The sequence below is a fragment of the Cebus imitator genome, unplaced genomic scaffold (genome assembly GCF_001604975.1).
Source record: "Cebus imitator isolate Cc_AM_T3 unplaced genomic scaffold, Cebus_imitator-1.0 Scaffold147, whole genome shotgun sequence".
Lineage (NCBI taxonomy): Eukaryota > Metazoa > Chordata > Mammalia > Primates > Cebidae > Cebus > Cebus imitator.
In genome coordinates this window covers 3432840-3454126 of record NW_016107462.1, presented here as the reverse complement: position 1 = coordinate 3454126, position 21287 = coordinate 3432840, and the positions used below count along the sequence as shown (strand labels likewise).

At 38.7% G+C, this 21287-nt stretch overlaps 1 protein-coding gene across 9 annotated transcripts in view; it reads right to left on the bottom strand.

Annotated features, from left to right (window-relative positions):
* Positions 1–21287, bottom strand: part of MITF (melanocyte inducing transcription factor) — a 222923-nt gene that overhangs the window by 185752 nt on the left and 15884 nt on the right. Inside the window, exon 1 of one of the 9 annotated variants that reach the window (XM_037743573.1) lies at positions 13915–14592. The exons of 5 other annotated variants lie outside the window; for them this stretch is intronic. The gene's annotated coding sequence lies outside the window, so the exon portion shown is untranslated. Of the gene's footprint in view, positions 1–13004; positions 13480–13914; positions 14593–21287 lie in introns of those variants that run through there. 3 more of the 9 variants (XM_037743571.1, XM_017542794.2, XM_017542792.2) reach the window with 3 other exon arrangements.

Below are 21287 nucleotides of genomic sequence, written 5' to 3'. Positions count from 1 at the left end.
CCTCAGCCTCCTGAGTAGCTGGGATTACAGGCACGCGCCACCATGCCCAGCTAATTTTTTGTATTTTTAGTAGAGACGGGGTTTCACCATATTGACCAGGATGGTCTCGATCTCTTGACCTCGTGATCCACCCGCCTCGGCCTCCCAAAGTGCTGGGATTACAGGCTTGAGACCCAGCCTTCTTAATCACAACAACAAACATTTATATAGCACTTACCATGAGCCACGAGTTGTTATCATCACTTGATACATACTAACTCAGTTAATCTTCATAATAACCCTATGTAGCAGGTATTATTACTATCTCCATTGTACGTATGAGGAAACTCAAACATGCAAAGGTCAAGTAACTAGCCCAAGACGGCCCAGCCAATGAGTTTAGGATTCAGACCCAGGCCAGGCCCTCCAGGGTCTGCGCCCTTAACTACTATCCTATGTACTGTACTATACCCTATCCATAAGGCATTTATAACGTGCTAGGCATTGTGACACTTTCCATATATTATCTCATGAAATCCTCAGTCATTCTGAAGGTAGCTGGTATTTTTATCTTCACTTTACAATTCTGAGGCTCACAGAAATTAATTCAGTAGCCCAGGGTCACACAGTTAACAAGTGCCACATTGGTGAATATAAAGTAGCAACTTCTAAGTTTCACTCTCCCACTTCCCCAGTTATTTTCCTAAGGCATGAGTGTCTGGGAAATTGCACGCATCAGATTTTCCACCTCTTTAAAACTGTTCAGTTCATGTAATTTAGGGTGTGACTATTCATAGATACCTTTGAGCTAATCTTCTCGGAGCCAATGTAACCGCAATGCATGCTGCAAAACAATGCACGCTTTCTCTGCAAATTAAAAATACCAACCCAGCTTGGGAAAAGCCCATCTTTTGATATGAACAATTAGGGCAATTTAGTTTTAGAAATAAAGTCCACTGTTGCTGCTTTTCTTTTTTACACACAGTAGGAAACTCTGCTCTTTCTTCTAGAAAGAGTTCCAGTCAGTTTTCTATGCCTACCCTCTTAAAAGTTCCATTACACAAGCCAAAACAAATTCCTCCAAAAAAGCATTATGAATTCTATTAAGAAAAAGCAATATTTTCTCTATTCATTTTTAATAAAAAAAAATTGGGGGGCCCAAATGGCATTAAAACTCATTTCCAGAAACAGAATTAAGAAATAAAAATGCAACTATTGCAAAATAAATTGACAAATCACAGCTTCACATGTCAAGCCTATAACAATTAGAGAATGCTGATTTGTGTGTATCATTGGGTTTTGATTTTTGCAGAGACAGTTCTTGATAAAATTCAACAAGGCCACAGACTTGGTGATGTTAGAGACAAGAATCACATCTTCTGCATCCTCAATAATACACAAAATCAATACAGTTGTTACTCTTGGCTGAGACAGGCAGAGACATTTCACATAAATAGGTGAGAGAAAACCAGTCTTCTTTTCAGTCATTTACCCTTTCATTTATGGACTTATACACTGCCTATCTGTGTCAGAGCCTGGCTCACCCTCTGAGAATAAAATGGTGAACAAAACAGCTGTGCTCCTTGCCCCTTTGGAGTAGGGAAATAGACACTGAACATACAGATGAATATAGAATAATGTAAGCAGCATGAAGGATAAGATTAGAAAACCATAAAAGAAAAGCATGGCAACCTAATTCAGATGAGGGGCAAGGAGGTGGGTTAGGAAGCAACCTTTAAATGGAGGCTAAAATAGAAAGAAAACAGAAGAATGGCAGGAAAATGTTCAAGATGGCAGGAAAAATGTATGTAAAGGCCTGAGGGGTAAAAGAACTGAAAGGAGCAAAGCAATGTGGAAGTCAAGGGCTCTTGGCTCCTGTTTCCAGCTTCACCTTCTGAGCCTCAGTTTCCCCTCCAGCTCTAACAGTGTTCATTGGCATGGTCATTTTCCCCCTAAGCACTACCACAGGACAGCACAGGTGCTAACATGCCAGCCTCCTCCTGAGAACCACAGTGCTGGTAAATATGGTAACTTCCCTCAGCAACAAGGCCTCTAGCACCTCGCTCCCCAACATACACAGGGAGCCTCAGTTGAAGGGCCAGTCTGGGAAAGTGGCAGCCCTCCTATCTCCTGGAAAGTTGCTTCCAGAATCTTCAACCTGGAAACTTATAATATTCCTAGGCTTCCCAAGAAGCCAGTTAACAGAACACAAGGAATAGACTGTGTCAGTGGATAACACGACTGGGGCTCCACCTGACTCCCAACAGAGTTCACACCGGAGGCCTGAAGACAAGGCAAGACCAAAGCAATACTTTTCCACAGGGGAAATATAGAAACTGACTAGCCATGCTGCTACCTGGGGTACCAGTCTACAAGGGGCACTACAACACCACAGGACGTAGAAGAAATATTCTGATGGATGGGAGAAGACAAAGATGTCCAAAGGACATTCTTGAATAATAAAACATAGTCCCTTAACCACCTTCTAATAAGGGTAATTACCAGAACTTCGTATGCCAAACATCATGATGCAAGTTTTAGGCAGAGTCAAATTGCTCTAGGCTGTAGAAGAAAGCCTGCCAGGCCTCTGGCACCTCCTAGCATTTGTGGCACTAGGTCTAACTGGTTGTTGAAAATATTAAACATTTTTAAAGAATATTGGTGTGAAGATACACCCAAATATTAGTCTGCCTGGGCTCCCATGGGCCTGCACCTAGTCATTGCTTCTGGCCCTTTTCTCTGCCATTAACACCACTTTGTAGGGTACTGTCTTAACCAGGACTGTCTCCCTCATTAACAACACTTTATGAGGTACTGTTTTATCCAGGAATCTCTCCCCCCACTCAACTCCTTAAGAAGCTGTATCATGTTTATCATTGCATCTCAATTAACAGCACAGTGCAATACTCTATAAGTCAATTCTATTTTCTATAACAAAAAATAGTAATAAGGCTATGTGATAAAGCTTATAATCTGTTTTTACTCATACAATTTCGTCTTCAAGCAACCTTTAACATCAATATATGAAAGTATTAATAATTCACAGTTTTCAATTTGAGATGTTTATGGAAAAATTTTTTAATTAAATAATGTGCAGAAAGATAATTTACACATCTGTGGTCCAGCTCTGTATACTCAAGGAGAAATGCAATCAGCCACATATATGAAATACTCAAAGGAAAGCATCTAATCCAGAGTAGCAGCATCAAAACCTGGAAGGTCACTAAAAATTATCCAACCCACAAGCATTGTTTTAAAGAAGGAACACAACTGAAGTTAAGGACACTAAATTTATTTGCCCCTGCGTAGTGGCAAAGCCATGGCTTACATGATCTCCAAATTCACAGACCCCTGTTTTCCCCTACCACACTGGGCTGCTACCTGAATTAATCAGATCATGCTACTCCTTTAGCTGGAAATCTCCAATGGCTCCCAATTTTTACTGAGTACAAGGCAAAGTCTTTACAAACCCTTACAGGGTCTGCCTCTGCCCCAATCCCATTCTTTCACCGACCCCACCTTCTGCCATTCCCCCAATTCCCCACTTTGCTCAGCCTTGTCCAGCCACCATGGCCATGATGCTGTTGCTGAAGCAGACACTCCTGTCCAGATACTATGTACCTACTCTTGCTTCTGTCTGCTGTGCTTTGCCCCCAAATACTGGCATGACTCTCTCATCTTCTTTGGGTCTTTTCTCAAATGTCATTTTCTCAGTCAGAGAGTTCTTATCCACTCAATTTTAAATTATAAGTCACGCCAAACTCATCCATGTTTTATCGTTCTCTAGAACACTTAACAGCATTTAGCATATTATGCATCTTACTCATTAACCTATTTATTTCTACACCTGCTTACCCATGTAAATTCCATGAGTACAAGGATTTTCAACAGTTTGGTGCCCTGCTGTATTCTTCATACCTAGACAACTTCCTGAAACATAGTAAAACCTCACTAAATGTTAGTCAATAAGTGGTTGCATGGATTGCTGGATAGAGTTCAAGAGAGGCCCAAATCCAGAGAATTCAAGAGCTGTGAAATGTTTGATAGCATCTGGCAGCCCACAGGAAGCAGCTGGTGGCATGGGTGTCATCTACTATCACTATGTGCCCACTTTTAACTGACACTCACTGATACTCTACATGAAAGTCAGTATACTAAGGAATGAAGTGACATAAAGACTTGTCAAAGCAAACCCTTTTGAGGCTGCATGACTCTCTGGGTTAAAGAGAGATCTAACAAACAATTTTTATCAGAAACAAGATGCTCTCACATGCACAGAAGCAGAAATCACTTCTAAATTGCTTCCCTGTGCCCCTCAGCTTAAGAAATAAAAGGATGGCTTGCTTAGATTGGACATTTCAAAAAAGAGACCAGATTTCAAAAACTTTCTGGCATGAACCAACATTTGCCATTAAGCCTGAATGGCTGGCACAGCTGAACCTCCATGTATCATTCTAAACATAAAACACAAAACTTCAATTATAACTTAATGACAGATATATAAAGGAAGATATTAAGAGTGGCCAAAAACAAGGCAGTAGAAACTAAAGGTAGATATTAAAACTACATAATATTTGGCCTGGCCATCAAGGGGAAAAAAAATTAATAACATTCAGCCTGACCCAAACTAACATAAGCAGTTTATGCTTTTTCATGGTTAAGAACCCATTAAAGGTTTGCATCCACCAGTATCTGAAATAGCAAAAACATCCACAAAGAACAATTTGTCCAAATCCATCCAATCCTAATTGATAAAAATTAAAAACCAAGGATCTCTACATGCATCACCAATTTCCAGTCTAACTTCAAGCTTTATAGCCCAACACGCACATAAATGGAAAGACAGAAAAGTTTTCCATTCCCAGTCTTAGCAATCCCTCTCATGCGTCAAGCATGCATCGGGCAGGCTACCCAATCCAATTCTCTACACCCATCTGTCTCAATCAACATAAACCCCGTGTCACATTTTAATTCATTTGCTAGAGAATTTGGGATGATTCAAGTTCCAAATGCTGGTGCCATTTTTAAATGGCATTAATTTCACATGGAATCATTTCAAAGAAACAAAAAAGGAAAACTACTTGAACTGTTGAAAAATATTTTAGCATTTACTGCAATGGTAACGCTTAACTTTCCAGTATTCTCAGTTTCCATAGCTAAATCTAAGATGAGTATAGCTCTTCTCTTAAATCTATGATGGCTGACGCGGCAGCTCTGTGTGTGTTGCATCCTGTCTGTAGAATCCTCCCCGTTCACTAATGGCACACTGCTGGAGAGTCACTTGGGACCATTCAAAACCATTAAGGCTATTAACTCTGACTTGGGCCAAGTCTAATAAACAAGTGTCATCCAACAGGAAATGAGTTAAGCTGGCTTTTAAAGTCATTTAAGCAAATACTCAAAGTCAGAGTGCCTCACAAGAGGCTTCTCATGGAATTATTTTGCTGTTGATTTTCCCCAATTTAAATCAGAGCTCACTGGAAGTGTTTATTTCAGGAAAAAAAAAATAATCCCATGTTTAAATGCAGTGGCATTCAGTTGGTTTAAGTGACCACCTTAAAGAATTCCTAAATGTTGCCCAAGTCTCTCTGGCTGTCTCATACATAGCAACAGCAGGTGCATGATAAATAGTTAGGAAACCAACATGGATTGAATCCAGGTACACCTACATAAAATCAAGTTTCTGATCTGGAAATTCTAGATCATAAACAGTCACCCATGAGAGAAAAGGTTGTGGTCAGTTATGGTGGTGCTGTATATATTTTTGTCACGTCTAAGTAACACGTGCATTTCAAGATGTGGCCACCTCTGGGTATTTGTTAATGCTAAGCCCACACCTGGAACATTTCATTTCCCAAATGAAAACATTCTCATTTTTGGATAGTTCTCTCACATATTACCTTCAAAGAAACGCTTTGTAATAAAAGCCATTCCTACTCTACTAGGCCTCCAGATTTAACCACTTCCTACATTCAACCATTCTGGGACCTGGCTTTACTAGACTTCAATTTTGACATGATTTATCCTGCCTTTTGTTGTAATTGCTTTTTGCTTTCGTGCTCCATTAAACAGTAAGGTTTTTGAGGGCAGGAACTCAAAAACACTTTAAATTCCTCTCTCTTCATATGCAGTTGCTGTTGCACAGTCAGTGCTCAGTAAATGCTGATTGAATTGAAAGGATCTCACTCTTAGAATGCAATTCTCTCAGAGTCTCCAACTAGTCTAATAGCTTAAAGACCAATCCTACCTAAAAATTAACTTGAATTGTAAATACAATGAAATCACTCCAGGTTATTAACCTAAACATCCATGTGTTTATTTTCTTACCTGGAAAACCAGGTCAACCATAGGGACCAACCTTCCTTGGATATGTGACTCTAAAAGTAATGAGGTAATTTCCTTCAAAAATGACAAAGCTTTCAGGATTCTCTGGAATGCATACCTACCCATTAATGTGTCACCATTAATCATTCCCTTTGGGTAAAAGCAACACTAGAACATTTCAGAATTTTCAAGCAACATCACACTATATACTAAGGTGTCAACATAATATCAATTTGATGGTCTCATGGCTTACATAGGTAGAATGAATTAGAAGGCAGATTTACTAGAGATACTAATAAACCTTTCTTCAAATTTATGAAACTATTTCTATACTTATGCCCCAAGGACCTCATTCACTGTGTTTGTATAAGCATCCACATAATCTATCTGTGTGAAAAAACGAACGAGAGGGCAAAGGAGTATGTTTTAATACCAAACTAGCATTGCTAGATTTAGCAAATACAGAATGCCCAGTTGAATTGAATTTCAGATGAATAAAGAATATATTTTTAGTCTAGCTATCCCATGAAATATCTGGAACAAAGTTATAGTAAACAATTATTCTGTATCAGAAATCCAAATTTAACTAGACATTCTGGATTTTATCTGGCAACTCTGCCCCAAACTCAGAAACTGTATTATTGAGTTTTCAATTTAAAGAAAGAAAAGGCAGTGGCACATGTCTGTAGTCCCAGCTACTCAGGAGTCTGAGACAGGAGGATAGGTTGAGCCCAGGAGTTCTGGGCTACAGTGCACCTTGCTGATCTGGTAAGAACTCTGAGTCCTGCATCAATATGGTGACCTCCTAGGGAGCCACCATGCTGCCTAAGGAAGAGTAAACCACACCAGGCTGGAAATGGAATAGGTCAAAACTCCCATGCTGATCAGTAGTAGGACTTCACCTATGAATAGCCACTGTACTCCAGCCTGGGCATCACAGCAAGACCCCATGTCAAAAAGAAAAAAAAAAAAGAAGGATTGAACTTGTTATCCTAACATCAATGGTTCATTGTTCATTTGGATGCTTAGTTTTTAAAAAAAAATCACATAACAATGAATATATTTTGTGAAGCCCTAACTTTCAGAAAGAACAAAATAAGTAAACAAAAAAGTAATATTTTAGAAAGGTCAATATAATGATGGTAGGAAAAATTGTTGCATAAGATATGAGTGCTAACTACAGCCAGATTACCAAGCTGAAAACCCTATGTGTGCATAATCTCATTTAATTCTTACCACATCCTTATGAGGTAGGGGCCATTATTATTATCATCATCATCATCATCATTACTATTATCATTATTATTTTACACATAAGAAAACCAAGATACAAAGAGAACAAGTTGGCCAATGTCATAAAGTAGTACAACAGAGACTCAAACCTTGGCAAACTTAACAAAGGGCTTACATTCTTAACCACTACCTCATTTTACAGGTGAAAACAGAATCTTAGTCATTTGCCCAAATTCACAAGCTACCAATCAGTGCAGCTCAGATGCAAACCTAGAACAGTCCTACTCCAGAGTTTTAGTCTCAACAGGCTATTGCCTCTCCAAATCATGCAAAATGGGACACATGCCCTCCCCATCTACAACAGCTGCAATTACCACCCTAATAAATTGAATGTTTCATTTTCAAAGCACTGTGCTTGAACTTCAATGACTTCCTAGGAATTTTTATTAAACCCATTCAGCTGAATTTTGACTCCATATTATAATAAAGGATTCTGGGTTGGATAGGGAATGGGGGGAATATTTCTATTAGGGGGAGGAATTTGTTGTTACTGCTATTTCTGTACCAAAACATCTCTTTAAAATAAGCTGCTTATCTAGTGTCTACCAGTCTTCTGCCTCAAGGCAAATTCTTGCTTCTGTACATGAATCCCAAACACTGGTAATAACCTGGAATACAGACAGGATGGCTAATTTGAAGCAGCCACCAAAGCCAAATTATATATGGAAGACTTTTCTTCTTGGATTTGCAACTAAACAGCCAGAATTATTCCATTAAAATATCAGTGTTCACAAAATATGAGAAGATACCTAAAACTTTTCCTGGAGCAGATTTTCTTATGGGAATCCTCATATGCCTTATTCTAGGTGCTTGTCTACCTATGGAATGAAGACAGGTATCTTTTATTAGGGAAGGAAGGTGTGTATGCGAGCATGTGTCTTTGTGTACATGCAAGCATGCTCCATATAAGGCACAGACCTTGAGGCTTATCTTCTTATCTAACTTTATGCAAAATTTCATATAGAGGGCAGAGAACATGCTGTCAAACTATAAATCAACTTCAGGAAAGGAGGGGAACCCTTTTCCACCACCTACATGACAAAGAATGAACAAGCTGTCACTTTATTGTTAGCAGTAATCAGTTTACATGTAGCCTAACTTTTGTCCTCGTTGCCCTTGAAATCTTTAACAAGGTATTTACCCTCTTGCAATCACAACCTATCTTCAGGGTTGAATGGTGCATGTGTATCATCGTTACTCACAAAGACAGTTCAGCTAATACCATCCTAACTGGCCTATGTGACACCAGCCCTGGCCACCCTCCAACCCATTCTTCATTTGGCAGCCAGAGTACTATCCCTCTGCATGAAGCCGGCCACACTCCCTGGTGCTCCAGCCATGCTCCATGCTTAGACTGTCTCAGTGCCACACCACGCTGCACCTCCATGCCTAGGTCTACCTGGAATGCTTTCCTCTCATCTGCTTGGCAATCATATTTTGGTTTTGTTTTTGTTTTTTTGAGGCAGAATCTCACTCTGTTGCTCTGCTAGAGTTAGCAGATATATTAATAGATAGAACTTAATGAATGGGTCTAGACAGTATTCTTCCAGTGGGGTAATACCAGAGTACAGTGGTACAATCTCAGTTGACTGTAACCTTCACCTCCCAGGTTCCAGTGATTCTCCTGCCTCAGCCTCCCGAGTAGCTGGGATTACAGGCGCGTAATTTCTGGTATTTTAATAGAGACGTGGTTTTAGCATGTTGGTCAGCCTGGTCTTGAACTCCTGACCTTGAGTGACCCGCCCACCTCTGTCTCCCAAAGTGCCAGGATTACATGTCTTTCCATCTTTTGTCCTTAAAGAAATAATTACAGACCTAGCATCATATTCATGTTACTGTGAGTAACAGGAAGGCAGAGCCCATGTATTATAGGATGGCCATTTATTTATCAATAGCATAGTGCTGGCATACAGTAGGTGCTCCATAATTGTGCACCCGATGGAGACATGTGCTTTGGAGAGTGAAAGTGAAAAACTCTGCTAATATAATTCTATTTTATATCCTACCCCACTGGAAGAATACTGTCTAGACCCATTCATTAAGTTCTATCTATTAATACATCTGCTAAATCTATCAGAAAAATTATTGAATGGAGGGATAATGGTGCATGCTGTTGTGGCTATTGTTTAAACGAACATCTGCGGACCAAGAAACATCATAGAATATTGCCTATTTGTAACTGGGCTTAAGGGACCAAAACCAAAAGGAGAAGGTAGAGTAAGTTATAAGTCTTGGATCTACAGTGAGTCATGGAAGCCTGATGCACTAAATTCAGAAGGGCTCAAGGCTCCTCCCGGGTTCACAGGAAAGAGTGAGGTGACAGTTGGCAATATCTACCATGCTACAGCAGAGGGAGGCAGCAACACAATCCCACATACTTATCCCTGATCCCGTATTTAGCCTTCATTGTATATAACAGGTGACAGATCCCCAGGGTCACATGATTAGGTAGCAGCACAGCTGGGTCTGCAAAAAGGCCTCCCAAAATGTGCATTCATTCATTCATTGATTCAACATTTTTTGAAGAATTACAAGGTCCAGCATTCTGCTGTTTTCTGGGATAAGGTAAAAGGATAACGAGGCCAGGTGCAGTGGCTCATGCCTATAATCCCAACATTTTGGGAGGCCGAGGCAGGCAGATCACTACACGGCAGGAGTTTGAGACCAGCCCGGCTAACATGGTGAAACCCCGTCTCTACCAAAAGAAAAAAAGATACAAAAATTAGCTGGGCATGGTGATGCATACCTGTATTCTCACTACTCAGGTGTCTGAAGCAGGAGAATTACTTGAATCTGGGAGGCAGCGGTTGCAGTGAGCTGAGATTGTGCTACTGCCCTCCAGCCTCAGTGACAGAGCAAGACTCCATCTCAAAAAAAAGATAGATAAAATGATAAACAAAACTATTCATGGTCACCAAGCTAGTGAAATATCAATTAGTTTAATGCATACTCCAGTTAAGTTACGATCTCATGGTATCTTTCCAATTCCTACCTCATTCAGCTATTAAACTTCCATTTTCTTATATTTAGTGACATTTTCTACATAACCATAAAAACTGTTTTCAAAAAGATACCTCATAGCCCAAACAATTCAACCAATTCATAACTATTTTTTCTTTCCCCTTTTTATTCTATTTATCAAATTTTTAAAATTCACATTTAACCAAAATCTCTACAATGGCATGTGAAGTATTTTCCAAGCTATACTATTCCAAAATCTCAATTGAAAGAACTTATCACTTCAACGGTAGAAGGAAATGTTGGCTAAGTATATATGAATCTTACTTATAGTGCAAATTTTTCAGAGGCTGAATAATCATAACTTAACCTCAGGAACTCAAATCAGTGCTTAAGAGATCTTACGGTAAAGAAATTCTATTTATATTTCTAATCCAAACCTTAACTACTAACAGTTAAAATAAATCCACTCTCTCATGCAAGACAACAGCAAAGAACCAGTCACCAGCTTACAGCAAATATTGCAGCACATATTATCTTGGTCTGCAAATCTTTAGTTTAATCTTATTTTGCTTTTTAAAACTGAGAGAAATTAATTTGTGGGAAAATTAACCAGGATAAGAGATTGCTCTGAAATCTTAAACAATTTTGTCAAAAAAAATTTTTTTCACAGAAAGTAAATGATCCAAGATGGAAATATCTATAATTTTCACTAAAGAGTTTCTATTTTGACTCTGGAATAAACATATGACTTTTCAAATTCATGTTGGTTTGCAAAATTCCAAACACCAAGTAAGCACTCATTTCCATAAAGTAAAAAGACACATTCTGGTCTTATTCTACACAGGCTACCAGAAAACAAAACCAATACTGTGAACAAACAAATCTTCGCTAAAACTCTTTGAAATAATCCAAATGGTTTCCATTCCACGGGAAATAGTAAGTCAGCAGTTTGCATATGGCTACCTTTTCTAAATACACAAAATAAGCAAAAATGCCACCAGAAGAAAGTGCGGATGCTGAACCCTTTCTATTTCTGTTTCCATGGGACTGCAGTTCAATCAATACCACCCAGCAGCACCCGGCCATCCTGTGTGCACACTTCCAGGTGGTTTCGAGCGTCTGGCACGGAAGCCCAGAGAACTCGCAGGACAAGGTTCATGAAACCATCACTCAAACTACAAAGCCAGTGATAAGAAAGCCGGAGGCCCAGACTCCCACTGTTAAAACAAGGAAAGGCAAGCCAGAAAAATTAATGTGGAGAGGGCTGGAGCAATCAAAATTGTCACAAATAACAGATTCTAAACAATAAAATGATGAGAACAGAGCTAAGCATTCGTTAAAGGAGCAAAGGCTCTGAACAAATGAATAAAGCAATCACAACCTTTCACATAATACCAGTAACGGCCTGGAGTTGGAGAAAAACTGTTGAGTAAAAATATTCTATATAAGGAAACTTACTTAAGGGAAGTATTCAAAACCCTTCACCCAGGGTAGAAGACAGTCCAAAGTACAAAATCAGGAGTGAGACTCTTCTGTCTGGGGTTACTAAAGGGCACATCAGAGAAGCATCCTAAGCACTACATTATTTTTGAAGGATAACAGAAGAAGGAAAAGGAAAATTGCTGTTTAAATTGCAAGACAAAGAATTCATTTCCAAATCCCTATCCTCCTACAGTACTTGAAAGGATAATAATTAGTCAAGAAAATAGCAAAATGAGGAAGTGGTATTCTTTTACAATTTCTGTTAATCCCCACCAGCTGTAATTTAAGAAATTCAGTGACATCAGCATTTATGTTTGAGCCAGCAGAATGACAGAAGGACAACTGCAGAATCATCTGAGGGGAGGAAAATAAATTTTGGGGCCACTGGAAAACGCATTTGGATATGTAGAAAATTAATGCACTTTGCAGTGAATCACTTCTACAGCTTCAAACACCAACACTGCCAAAAATAACATAAAAAGTGGAAAAGGAAGCATAAGCACTCCAAACCTAATCAAATGAGCCAGTGGAACTTCTGAAAAAATGTTCACTGAAACAAGTGAACTGAACATTTCCGAAAACAAACAGAAAGCAATCTAGCCATTTATAAACAATAACCAAAAATTCGATATAATACAAAGATTGACATACCTTAAAAAATGTTCTATATAAGAACTTGTAAACTGAGGTACTTTGGCTATCATCTGTATTACCTTCTTGAAAACAGGCACAGAGTCAATTCCATGATTTCCTTTTCACAGAGAGAGAAAAATAGCTCGTGGGAAAACCACGGAAGTATTTTCAAGGTGTCCCATTTGACTTCGGAGATGGAGCAGGAATAGGTTTGAATTCCCAACATTAATGCTAACCATTAGCTTTCACTCAGGTCAGAAGCAAAAGGAGAGGATAATCACACCAAACTGGACTGACCAAGCAAGCTACAGAAGAGAGCTGAAAACACTCACCAGGGCCGCCTCGGCCCTTTGGCGGAACATTGAGTCCACTGAACCGTCTCAGAAAGGAGATTATTACAAAGATGCGATTGCAGACGTTCTGCCACACGCTTACACGCACCTTCTCTCAACACTAGGAAGGCTAAATTAGAGATAGAGTGATAATTAACAGGATCCTTGGCAGCAGGAGCCGACTTCTTTAGCAAACCAGTAATTGCTGCCTACTTAAAATGACAGGGAATTCAGCCAGGAAGGAGGGAGGTGCTAGATGGTAATCATGAAAGGTAAAATAGACTTTACAACAACAGGTTACTTGGCTCCCATTCAAAACTACCTCTTTGTCTATAGATTCAGTTAATAACATTAGTAAATAAATTCAACACCTTACATATGAGGACTAGAGATCAATAATCATCATGAGGAAAGGATGGGAGGAAATCTGATGAAAATCTATCTCCTCCTCCCTACAAATCTTCCAACCCCCAAAATGTCATCAATTACTACTTAAACCATGAAAATAATTATCAATTTGTATAAGATATCATGTTGGAAAAGAAGGTACTTCCCATAAGTGATATATTTTGACTTGAAATTCTTTTGAAAATACCCAGATGAGAAATTTTTAACAGCAGCCATAAACACTGTTTAAGCCCCCTGTCCTGACATCAAAGTCATTTCCTTTGTTCGTAACCTCTCCAGAAAAGAAAAGGTATTTAACTCAGAAGTTGTTTACCAGGACGACTAAGGATTGCTGGCAAGGTAAAGAGCAGAGTTAGCACAGGGTGTCCTGGTTTAAACCTCCAACCCACCCCAGGAAATAAGACAGCCCATCAACCTATTAAATTGATTATTAAACATTCACCTAGACACTATTCCCAGAAGACCCAATACACATTCCCCAGCAAGAAGCAAATTAATGTACCTCTAACATCTTTAGATGTTCAGACTCATGGAGAGATGAGGATTCAATCTTCTGCTGTAGGGAGATGTCTGTAGAGATTAACCAAGGCAGGAGGCTCATAGTTTCACAGTGACTAATGCTGACCAAAACTCTTCATAAAATCAGCTCTGTAGGTAAAGGCCTACTTTGTTTGCTCAGGAAAGCCCTGACTCTCTGATAGAGCTGCAAAGAATTCCCTGATGGTCCTCCAAGAAGAGATCATTACAAGGCTAAGGCTCTCCATCAGGCTTATGATGCAGCCCAGGAGTCCCTTTCGATAATATCTCATGGAAATCTTTAACATTTCTTGTGATAACTAAAGACATATGCAAGGTAATGAATCAGGATTAGAATCACTGGGAACTTGGATGCTTACACTTTTCTTGGTATGGATGAGAATTAAGTCCTTTTTTTCTTATTATTGTTGGTCTTTCTCCTCTCTCATTAATTAAGAGTAAGAATGCTTTTACATTCATTTTGTGAATCTCTAACTCATCACGGAAGGAACCCCCTAAGTATAAGGCTCACCATTAATGCCATTAACTAGGATTTTTATAACTTCTTCCTCTATGTTAGATCATTATATCCTTTCATTGAAAACATTTAACTGAATACTTTGCACTGACTAATGCTCTTAACACCCACAAGTCAAGGCAGAAGTTATGCTCATTACACAACATTATGATGTTTCAAGACCTCTGGCATGTTAAAGATAAACAGTCCAGAATAGAACAGACTGGCTATAAATTTATGAAGACACACACAAAAAAAGCAATTAACAAGTCAGGTTAGGAGAAAATAAAAGTGAGGGGGAAACAGAGAGACGAGTGAAAAACATCCAGATGTTAGGAGTTACATGTCCGTGTTCAGTAGTAGAACACAGGATGGGTATGTAGACAAGACAACTTAATGTCATCAAGTAGCAACATTTGAAGATCATTAATAAGGAATGGGAAAAATCTACCACTTACTGATACACCACACCCTTGTGAATAATTAAGTATCCACCATTCTATCTTTTGCTATCTTTCTTGGAGCCTTCACAGCCTACTTCCTTTCCTTTTTCAGAAGCAGCTTTGGAAACAAAGAACTATGCAGACAGGCATGCTATGAGCACCTTTAATAAATATAACTATTTATTTTGGATTTGAATGTTTAACCACACCCTGAGTCTTCTGCCTTTACTTCATAAGAAACTTAGTCTTCTTTCCATTCCAAAATCAACATGAGTTGTCACCCCCAATCACGCCTGCCTCTCCCTCCAAACCTCTGAACACCAAAATACATGGAAACCATTGCAGCATGATGAATAAAAGAGTGAGCTTTGAAGTCAGACAGTCCTCAGTTTGAATCACAGTTCTACCTTATTTGAGTAACTTAAGATAGATAAGTGACAGAAGACAGACAAGCACAAGGTCCTTCATTAATAAAATGGGATCCTATCTACCTCATATTAGAATTATATTGTACAAAACACTTAAATACCATATCTGGTAGATAGTAGTGCCTTATTATATTTATAACTCATCTAGATGTAAATTTTAATTCCTGCTGTTTCTGTTTTTTCATTTATCTAACGCAAAATTTTTTAAATTACATAGGTACCTTCCTTACCCCGGGTATCATACATAAGAACACCATAGAAATATACGAAAGGTAGGCTAAAACACTGACACAAGGCATAGCCTGTAAAGAGGGCTTTAAAAATGCTAGATGCTACTGTTATTAGTATTGTTCTTTGTGTTTTCTTTGTTGTCACTAAATTGTGTGATCTATCTGCTATGCAACTTGAAAGTATAGAACCTACTGAAACCAATTCTTTTCTCCCTTTTTCTAAAAGAATTCCAAGCAATCCCAACAAGTACTCAGTTAATGTTTATAACAATGATCATTCTGATAACTATAATATGCTAATTTACAATGCTTACAAAAGTAAAAATCATGACCTTTATCCTCTAGGCCCTGAGTAAGCTGAGCCTGGTTACCTCAAAAACTGCCTACACCAAAATTTGGAAGCCATCCTGAAGTAGGAGACAATCCGTACTTATTTCCTGGTCTCAACAGGATGAAACGAAGAAACATACCAAACTAGCAAATGGGACCAAAGGCAACCTCTAGATGCCCTCACTGCTCATCAGCATAAGACACTCCCAACAGCACCATGACCGTTTACAAATGCCAAGGCAACCCCCAAAAGTTACCACCCCTTTTCAAAAGATTTCTGAATAACCTACCCCTCAATTTGCATGTAATTCCAAGTGGGTATAAATATTGCTTTCTACAGCCCATACACTGCTACTTTGGATGCACTGCCTATGAGTTAGCCCTGTTCTGCAAGGAGCAGCTACTCTCTTGTACACTGTTGCTTCATTAAAACTGCATTCTTCCACCACCAGCTCATTCTTGAATTCTTTCCTGAACAATGCCAAGAACCCTGCCAGGCTAAGCCCCAGTTTGGGGGCTCACCTACCCTGTGTCATCCTACTGCTTTTTGCCAGATTTTTCAGCAATGGTCCCATTATCTCTCTGTGCTCTTTTTCCAGGTCCCCACTCTCACACTCCGCCTAATTAAAGAATGATCAAAATTCTACCATATCTCAACAGTGAAGCCTCAGTTAACTTTCAAGATCTGGAAATGATGAGGCATTTTTATTGGCAAACAAACTGATAAAAATGAGAGATCAGATACATGGAAAATCTTTATTAATGTGGCTTCCTTTGTAATCCACAACATCTGAGCAGGCAGTGTTTTAAAATATTTTCCCCAGTGGGTAAGCTTTTTAGTCCAGAGGAAAAACCACTAGAGAAATACAGATGCAAGAAAACTGTTTTTAATATAGCCAACACTCATTATTCAAGGATTCCTCACTTGCAAATTCACCTACTTACTAAAAGTATTGATTTGTAACCCCAAAATCAATATTCTCAAAGTTTTTACAGTCAATCAATCACATGCACAGAACAGCAAGAAATTTGAGGCTTCCAACATTCACATTACCAAGTGAGGTCAAACAAGGTGATGGTCTGCCTTCTACTTTCAGGTGTCACATCATATTATAAACAAGTGTCCTTTTCACAGTCTATGTAGTACCATATTTTTTGCACTTCTGTGTTTTTGTTGGTGACTCCCCTATTCAATATGGCACCCAAACTTAGTGCTAAAGTGCTGTCTAGTGTTCCTAAGTCAGTGAAGTTATAGCCCTGCTGGCCATGAGTTCAATGTTATGAATCAACAATATATATTAAATAATGTGTCTTTACAAAGAAACACACATAAAATAAAGTTATGTATTGATGGATTGATTGAATGTTGTGACCAGAGGCTCTAAGGAACTTATCCTGTATATCCCTAATGGTAATCTTTTAGTATTTGCTAATTCGGTATTTGCAGCAGCTTTATGAAACAAAAATAATGAGAACTGACTGTATTTTAGCAGTCTATATCTTCAGCACCAATAGGAGTAACAATCATCACCACTACTAACTTTGTATTGAGAATGTACATATGCTAGCCATTTTACATATTATCTCCTAGAATCCTCACTTATCCCAAGAAGGATAATATGTAAAATGCTAGCCATTTTACATATTATCTCCTAGAATCCTCACTTATCCCATGTGTAGGATCATGTCTTACACATTTTCCTGAAAAAATTTGACAAAGTTTCCAAAGCTTATTGACCCCTTCTAGCACAACTGAAACACATCAGTCACCTAGGTCATTCTTTATTCAACAAATATTATTGGACACTCATATCCTGGAACCTTGAGATGTCCAGTGAACTAACAAATTCCCTGTTCCCATGGGGACTAACAGATAATAAAGTAACTATTACCAGATTAAGCTATTGATACATAAAAAGATACTTGATTTATTAAAAGACACATTATTTTAAAAATAAAGCCTTTGAACAAAGTGACAGCTAAAGGCCATCTTCAGTGAATACCAGTTAAAGTATATTTCCAGGCTGGGCACAGAGGCTTACATCTGTAATCCCAGTGCTTTGGGACTCTGAGGCAGGAGGATCGCTTGAGGCCAAGAGTTCAAGACCAGGATGGGCAATGAAGCAAGATCCCATCTCGGCATGGTGGTATATGCCTGTAGTTCCAGCTACTCAGAGGTTAAGGCAGGGGAATTCCTTGAGCCCAGGAGTTTGAGGCTGTAGTGAGCTATGATAGCACAACTGCACTCTAGTCTGGGAGACAGAGTGAAATCCTGTCTTTAAAATAAAAAAAAAAAGTAAATAAAACATATTTCTGAGTAGTGGGAAATTTTGTGTGTGTGTGTATATATATATACATATATAAAATATTTATTTACACATTTTATATGCTTTCTGAGTGGTGAGAGAGCATATATATATATATATATATACACACACGTATATATATATATGTGTGTATATATATGTATATATATGTGTGTGTATACACACACACACACATACACATATGCCTCAAGGCAACTGATGTAACCACCAAGCATGTTCTTTTCCTCTCCCAGAAAGACCTCCTCTGGTCTTTGATGGTCTGATCTGGGGTCCATGCCATCACTCAACAGCCACCCACTTGCCAAAGGCAACAGTGGTTCAAGTTTGACCCTTCCTGATCCCCATTATCCCCAGCTCAACAAATACTTACTAAGTATCCTTTTATACTACAAGGTAATGAAAATTTGCCTGAAGATCCTACAAATGATTCTCAAACCATAACTCTGGGAAAACAAGAGTAAGAGTCAAATCTCTTAAGGTCTATGCATTTAGATGCTCAAGAAATAGATCTATTCTGAAAATGTCCAAAGCTGTTTTCTTTATCTTCAATAGCCCTAACTTTCAACACCAGCCTACACAGCAGATTCATCCTATACTCTCACTAAAATGCAGAGTTCAGAAGCCCATCACACCAATCCACTTCTGACCAGTCCTCCTCAGCTGCCTTCTCTGCTGTGCTTACAGCTTCTCTGAACACATAAGCACTTACTCGACAGCACCTACATCTGTCTTTTTCTTCAGTGTGTTTGTCTTTTTGTTTCAATCACACAAAAAGAGGAGAATTTCATTTTTCCTCTTTCCTTATAAAACTCTGGATGGGAACTGTTTAACAAAGAGTCAAGTTTTGGTTAGTAAGAATACCAGAGAAAGTCTGAAAATATTTTGAAAAATACTGCCTTGAGAATCCTACATATTTTTGTATGAATGTATATATATACACACACACACACACATACTCACACACACACATACATATGGATTCTGATAGATTATGCTTCCCTTTAATTGGTCATCAAACTTGGTAATCTCATTTCTATGCACACAACATCTGATAGTTGGGGGAAGTGGTCTGGAAGGCTCCTGGGCTGCAACCCAGCGCTAATATAGGTTTAATAACTTGCCACACAATCTACAGAATGGGAGAAAATTTTTGCAATCTATCCATCTGACAAAGGTCTCATATCCAGAATCTAAAAGGAACTTGTACTGATCTACAAGAAACAAACAACCCCATCAAAAAGTAGGCAAAGGATATAAACAGACACTTCTCAAAAGAAGACATTTATGCAACCAATAAACATATGAAAAAAAGCTCAACATCACTGGTCATTAGAGAAATGCAAATCAAAACCACAATGGGATACAATCTCACGCCAGTTAGAATGGCAATCATTAAAGTCAGAAAACAACAGATGCCAGAGAGGATGTAGAGAAACAGGAATGCTTCACACTGTTGGTAGGAGTGTAAATTAGTTTAACCATTGTGGAAGGCAGTGTGGTGATTCCTCAAGGATCTAGAGCCAGAATACCATTTGACCCAGCAATCCCCTTATTGGTATATACCCAAAGCATTACAAATCATTCTGCTATAAAGACACATGCACACATATGTTTAATTGCAGTACTATTTATAATAGCAAAGACTTGGAACCAAACCAAATGCCTGTCAATGATAGGTTGGATAAAAAAATGTGGCACGTATACACCATGGAATAGTATGCAGCCATAAAAAATAATGAGTTTATGTCCTTTGCAGGAACATGGATGAAGCTGAAAACCATCATTCTCAGCAACTATCACAAGAACAGAAAACCAAACACTATGTTCTTACTCATTAGTAGGAGTTGAACAATGAGAACACATGGACACAGGGAGGGGAACATCACACACTGGGGCCCACTGGGTGGTGGGGGAAGCAGAGGGATAGCATTAGGACAAACACCTAATGCATCCGGGCTTAAAACCTAGATGATGGGTTGACAGCAAACCACAATGGCACATGTATACCTATGTAACAAATCTGCACATTCTGCACATGTATCCCTGAACTTAAAGTTTAAAAAAAACTTGCCATATATACCCCAAGCATTTGACAATTGACTACGTGGTTAGAGTTTTTTAAGCTATGGAGAATCAAACTGTTGCTTATTTACTCAATAGTGACAAGGCAATGAGAGAGTAAATACCACCTGCACAGAGAAATGTTTCTGTGATTAACCATTTCTTCCATTCTTATGCAAACTTCTAAGTTCTAGTAGCAATGACACGAGTAGCAGCACAAAACAGCAATAGGCTGAGATGAGCAATAACCACAGTATAGGAGGAAGAACAGCAGTAAGGTGAACAGCAGCAGCTGGTCTCTACTGTATCCTTACTACAGGTAGCATCTCATCACCTTATTGAATCTTTGCCGCTATTCAATGAGGTAGGCACCCTTTTGTCCAAGTTACAGTTCAGTCAATGACTAATGAAGGCATCCACATACATGTGCAATATAATGGAAATCTCTCCCCTGAGAAAGATGGATACCATTTGGGCTAACCCACCCTTTCTGCTTTCTTTTTCCCCCTTTATGTTTTCTAGCGATCAGTTAAGCCACAATTTTTAGGATGGAAACTGTGTGATGATCAAGAAAAGCAAACTATCATATTGGTGTGGAGAAAAGAAAAAAACACCAAAAACTTAGATCCTAGTCTCTAAAGTGGCTATATACTGCTATTACACACACACACAAAAAAAAATCCTAGAAAAGTGAAAGATATAAAGATTGTGAGGCTCAAGAATATAGGGCCTTAAGGCTTATATTGGATAAAGATAACTGTATAAACAGGCTGCCAAGTCAAGTGGGAAAAGATAAGGCATGAAGTCACCATGGCCAAGGCTGAAACAGGACAGTTAGGAATTAGAGATGTCTATGTTGAGACAGCAATGCTACACAGCCCTGGTATTGTGTAACCCCAATTAGTGCTTTTCATTATTTATTCCTTCACCTAGCTATATATAGTCTATAATTATGATTAAAGGAAACAAGTTGATAAAGACAAAAATTGTTCTGGCAACAAAAGTAACACCATGCATGTAAAT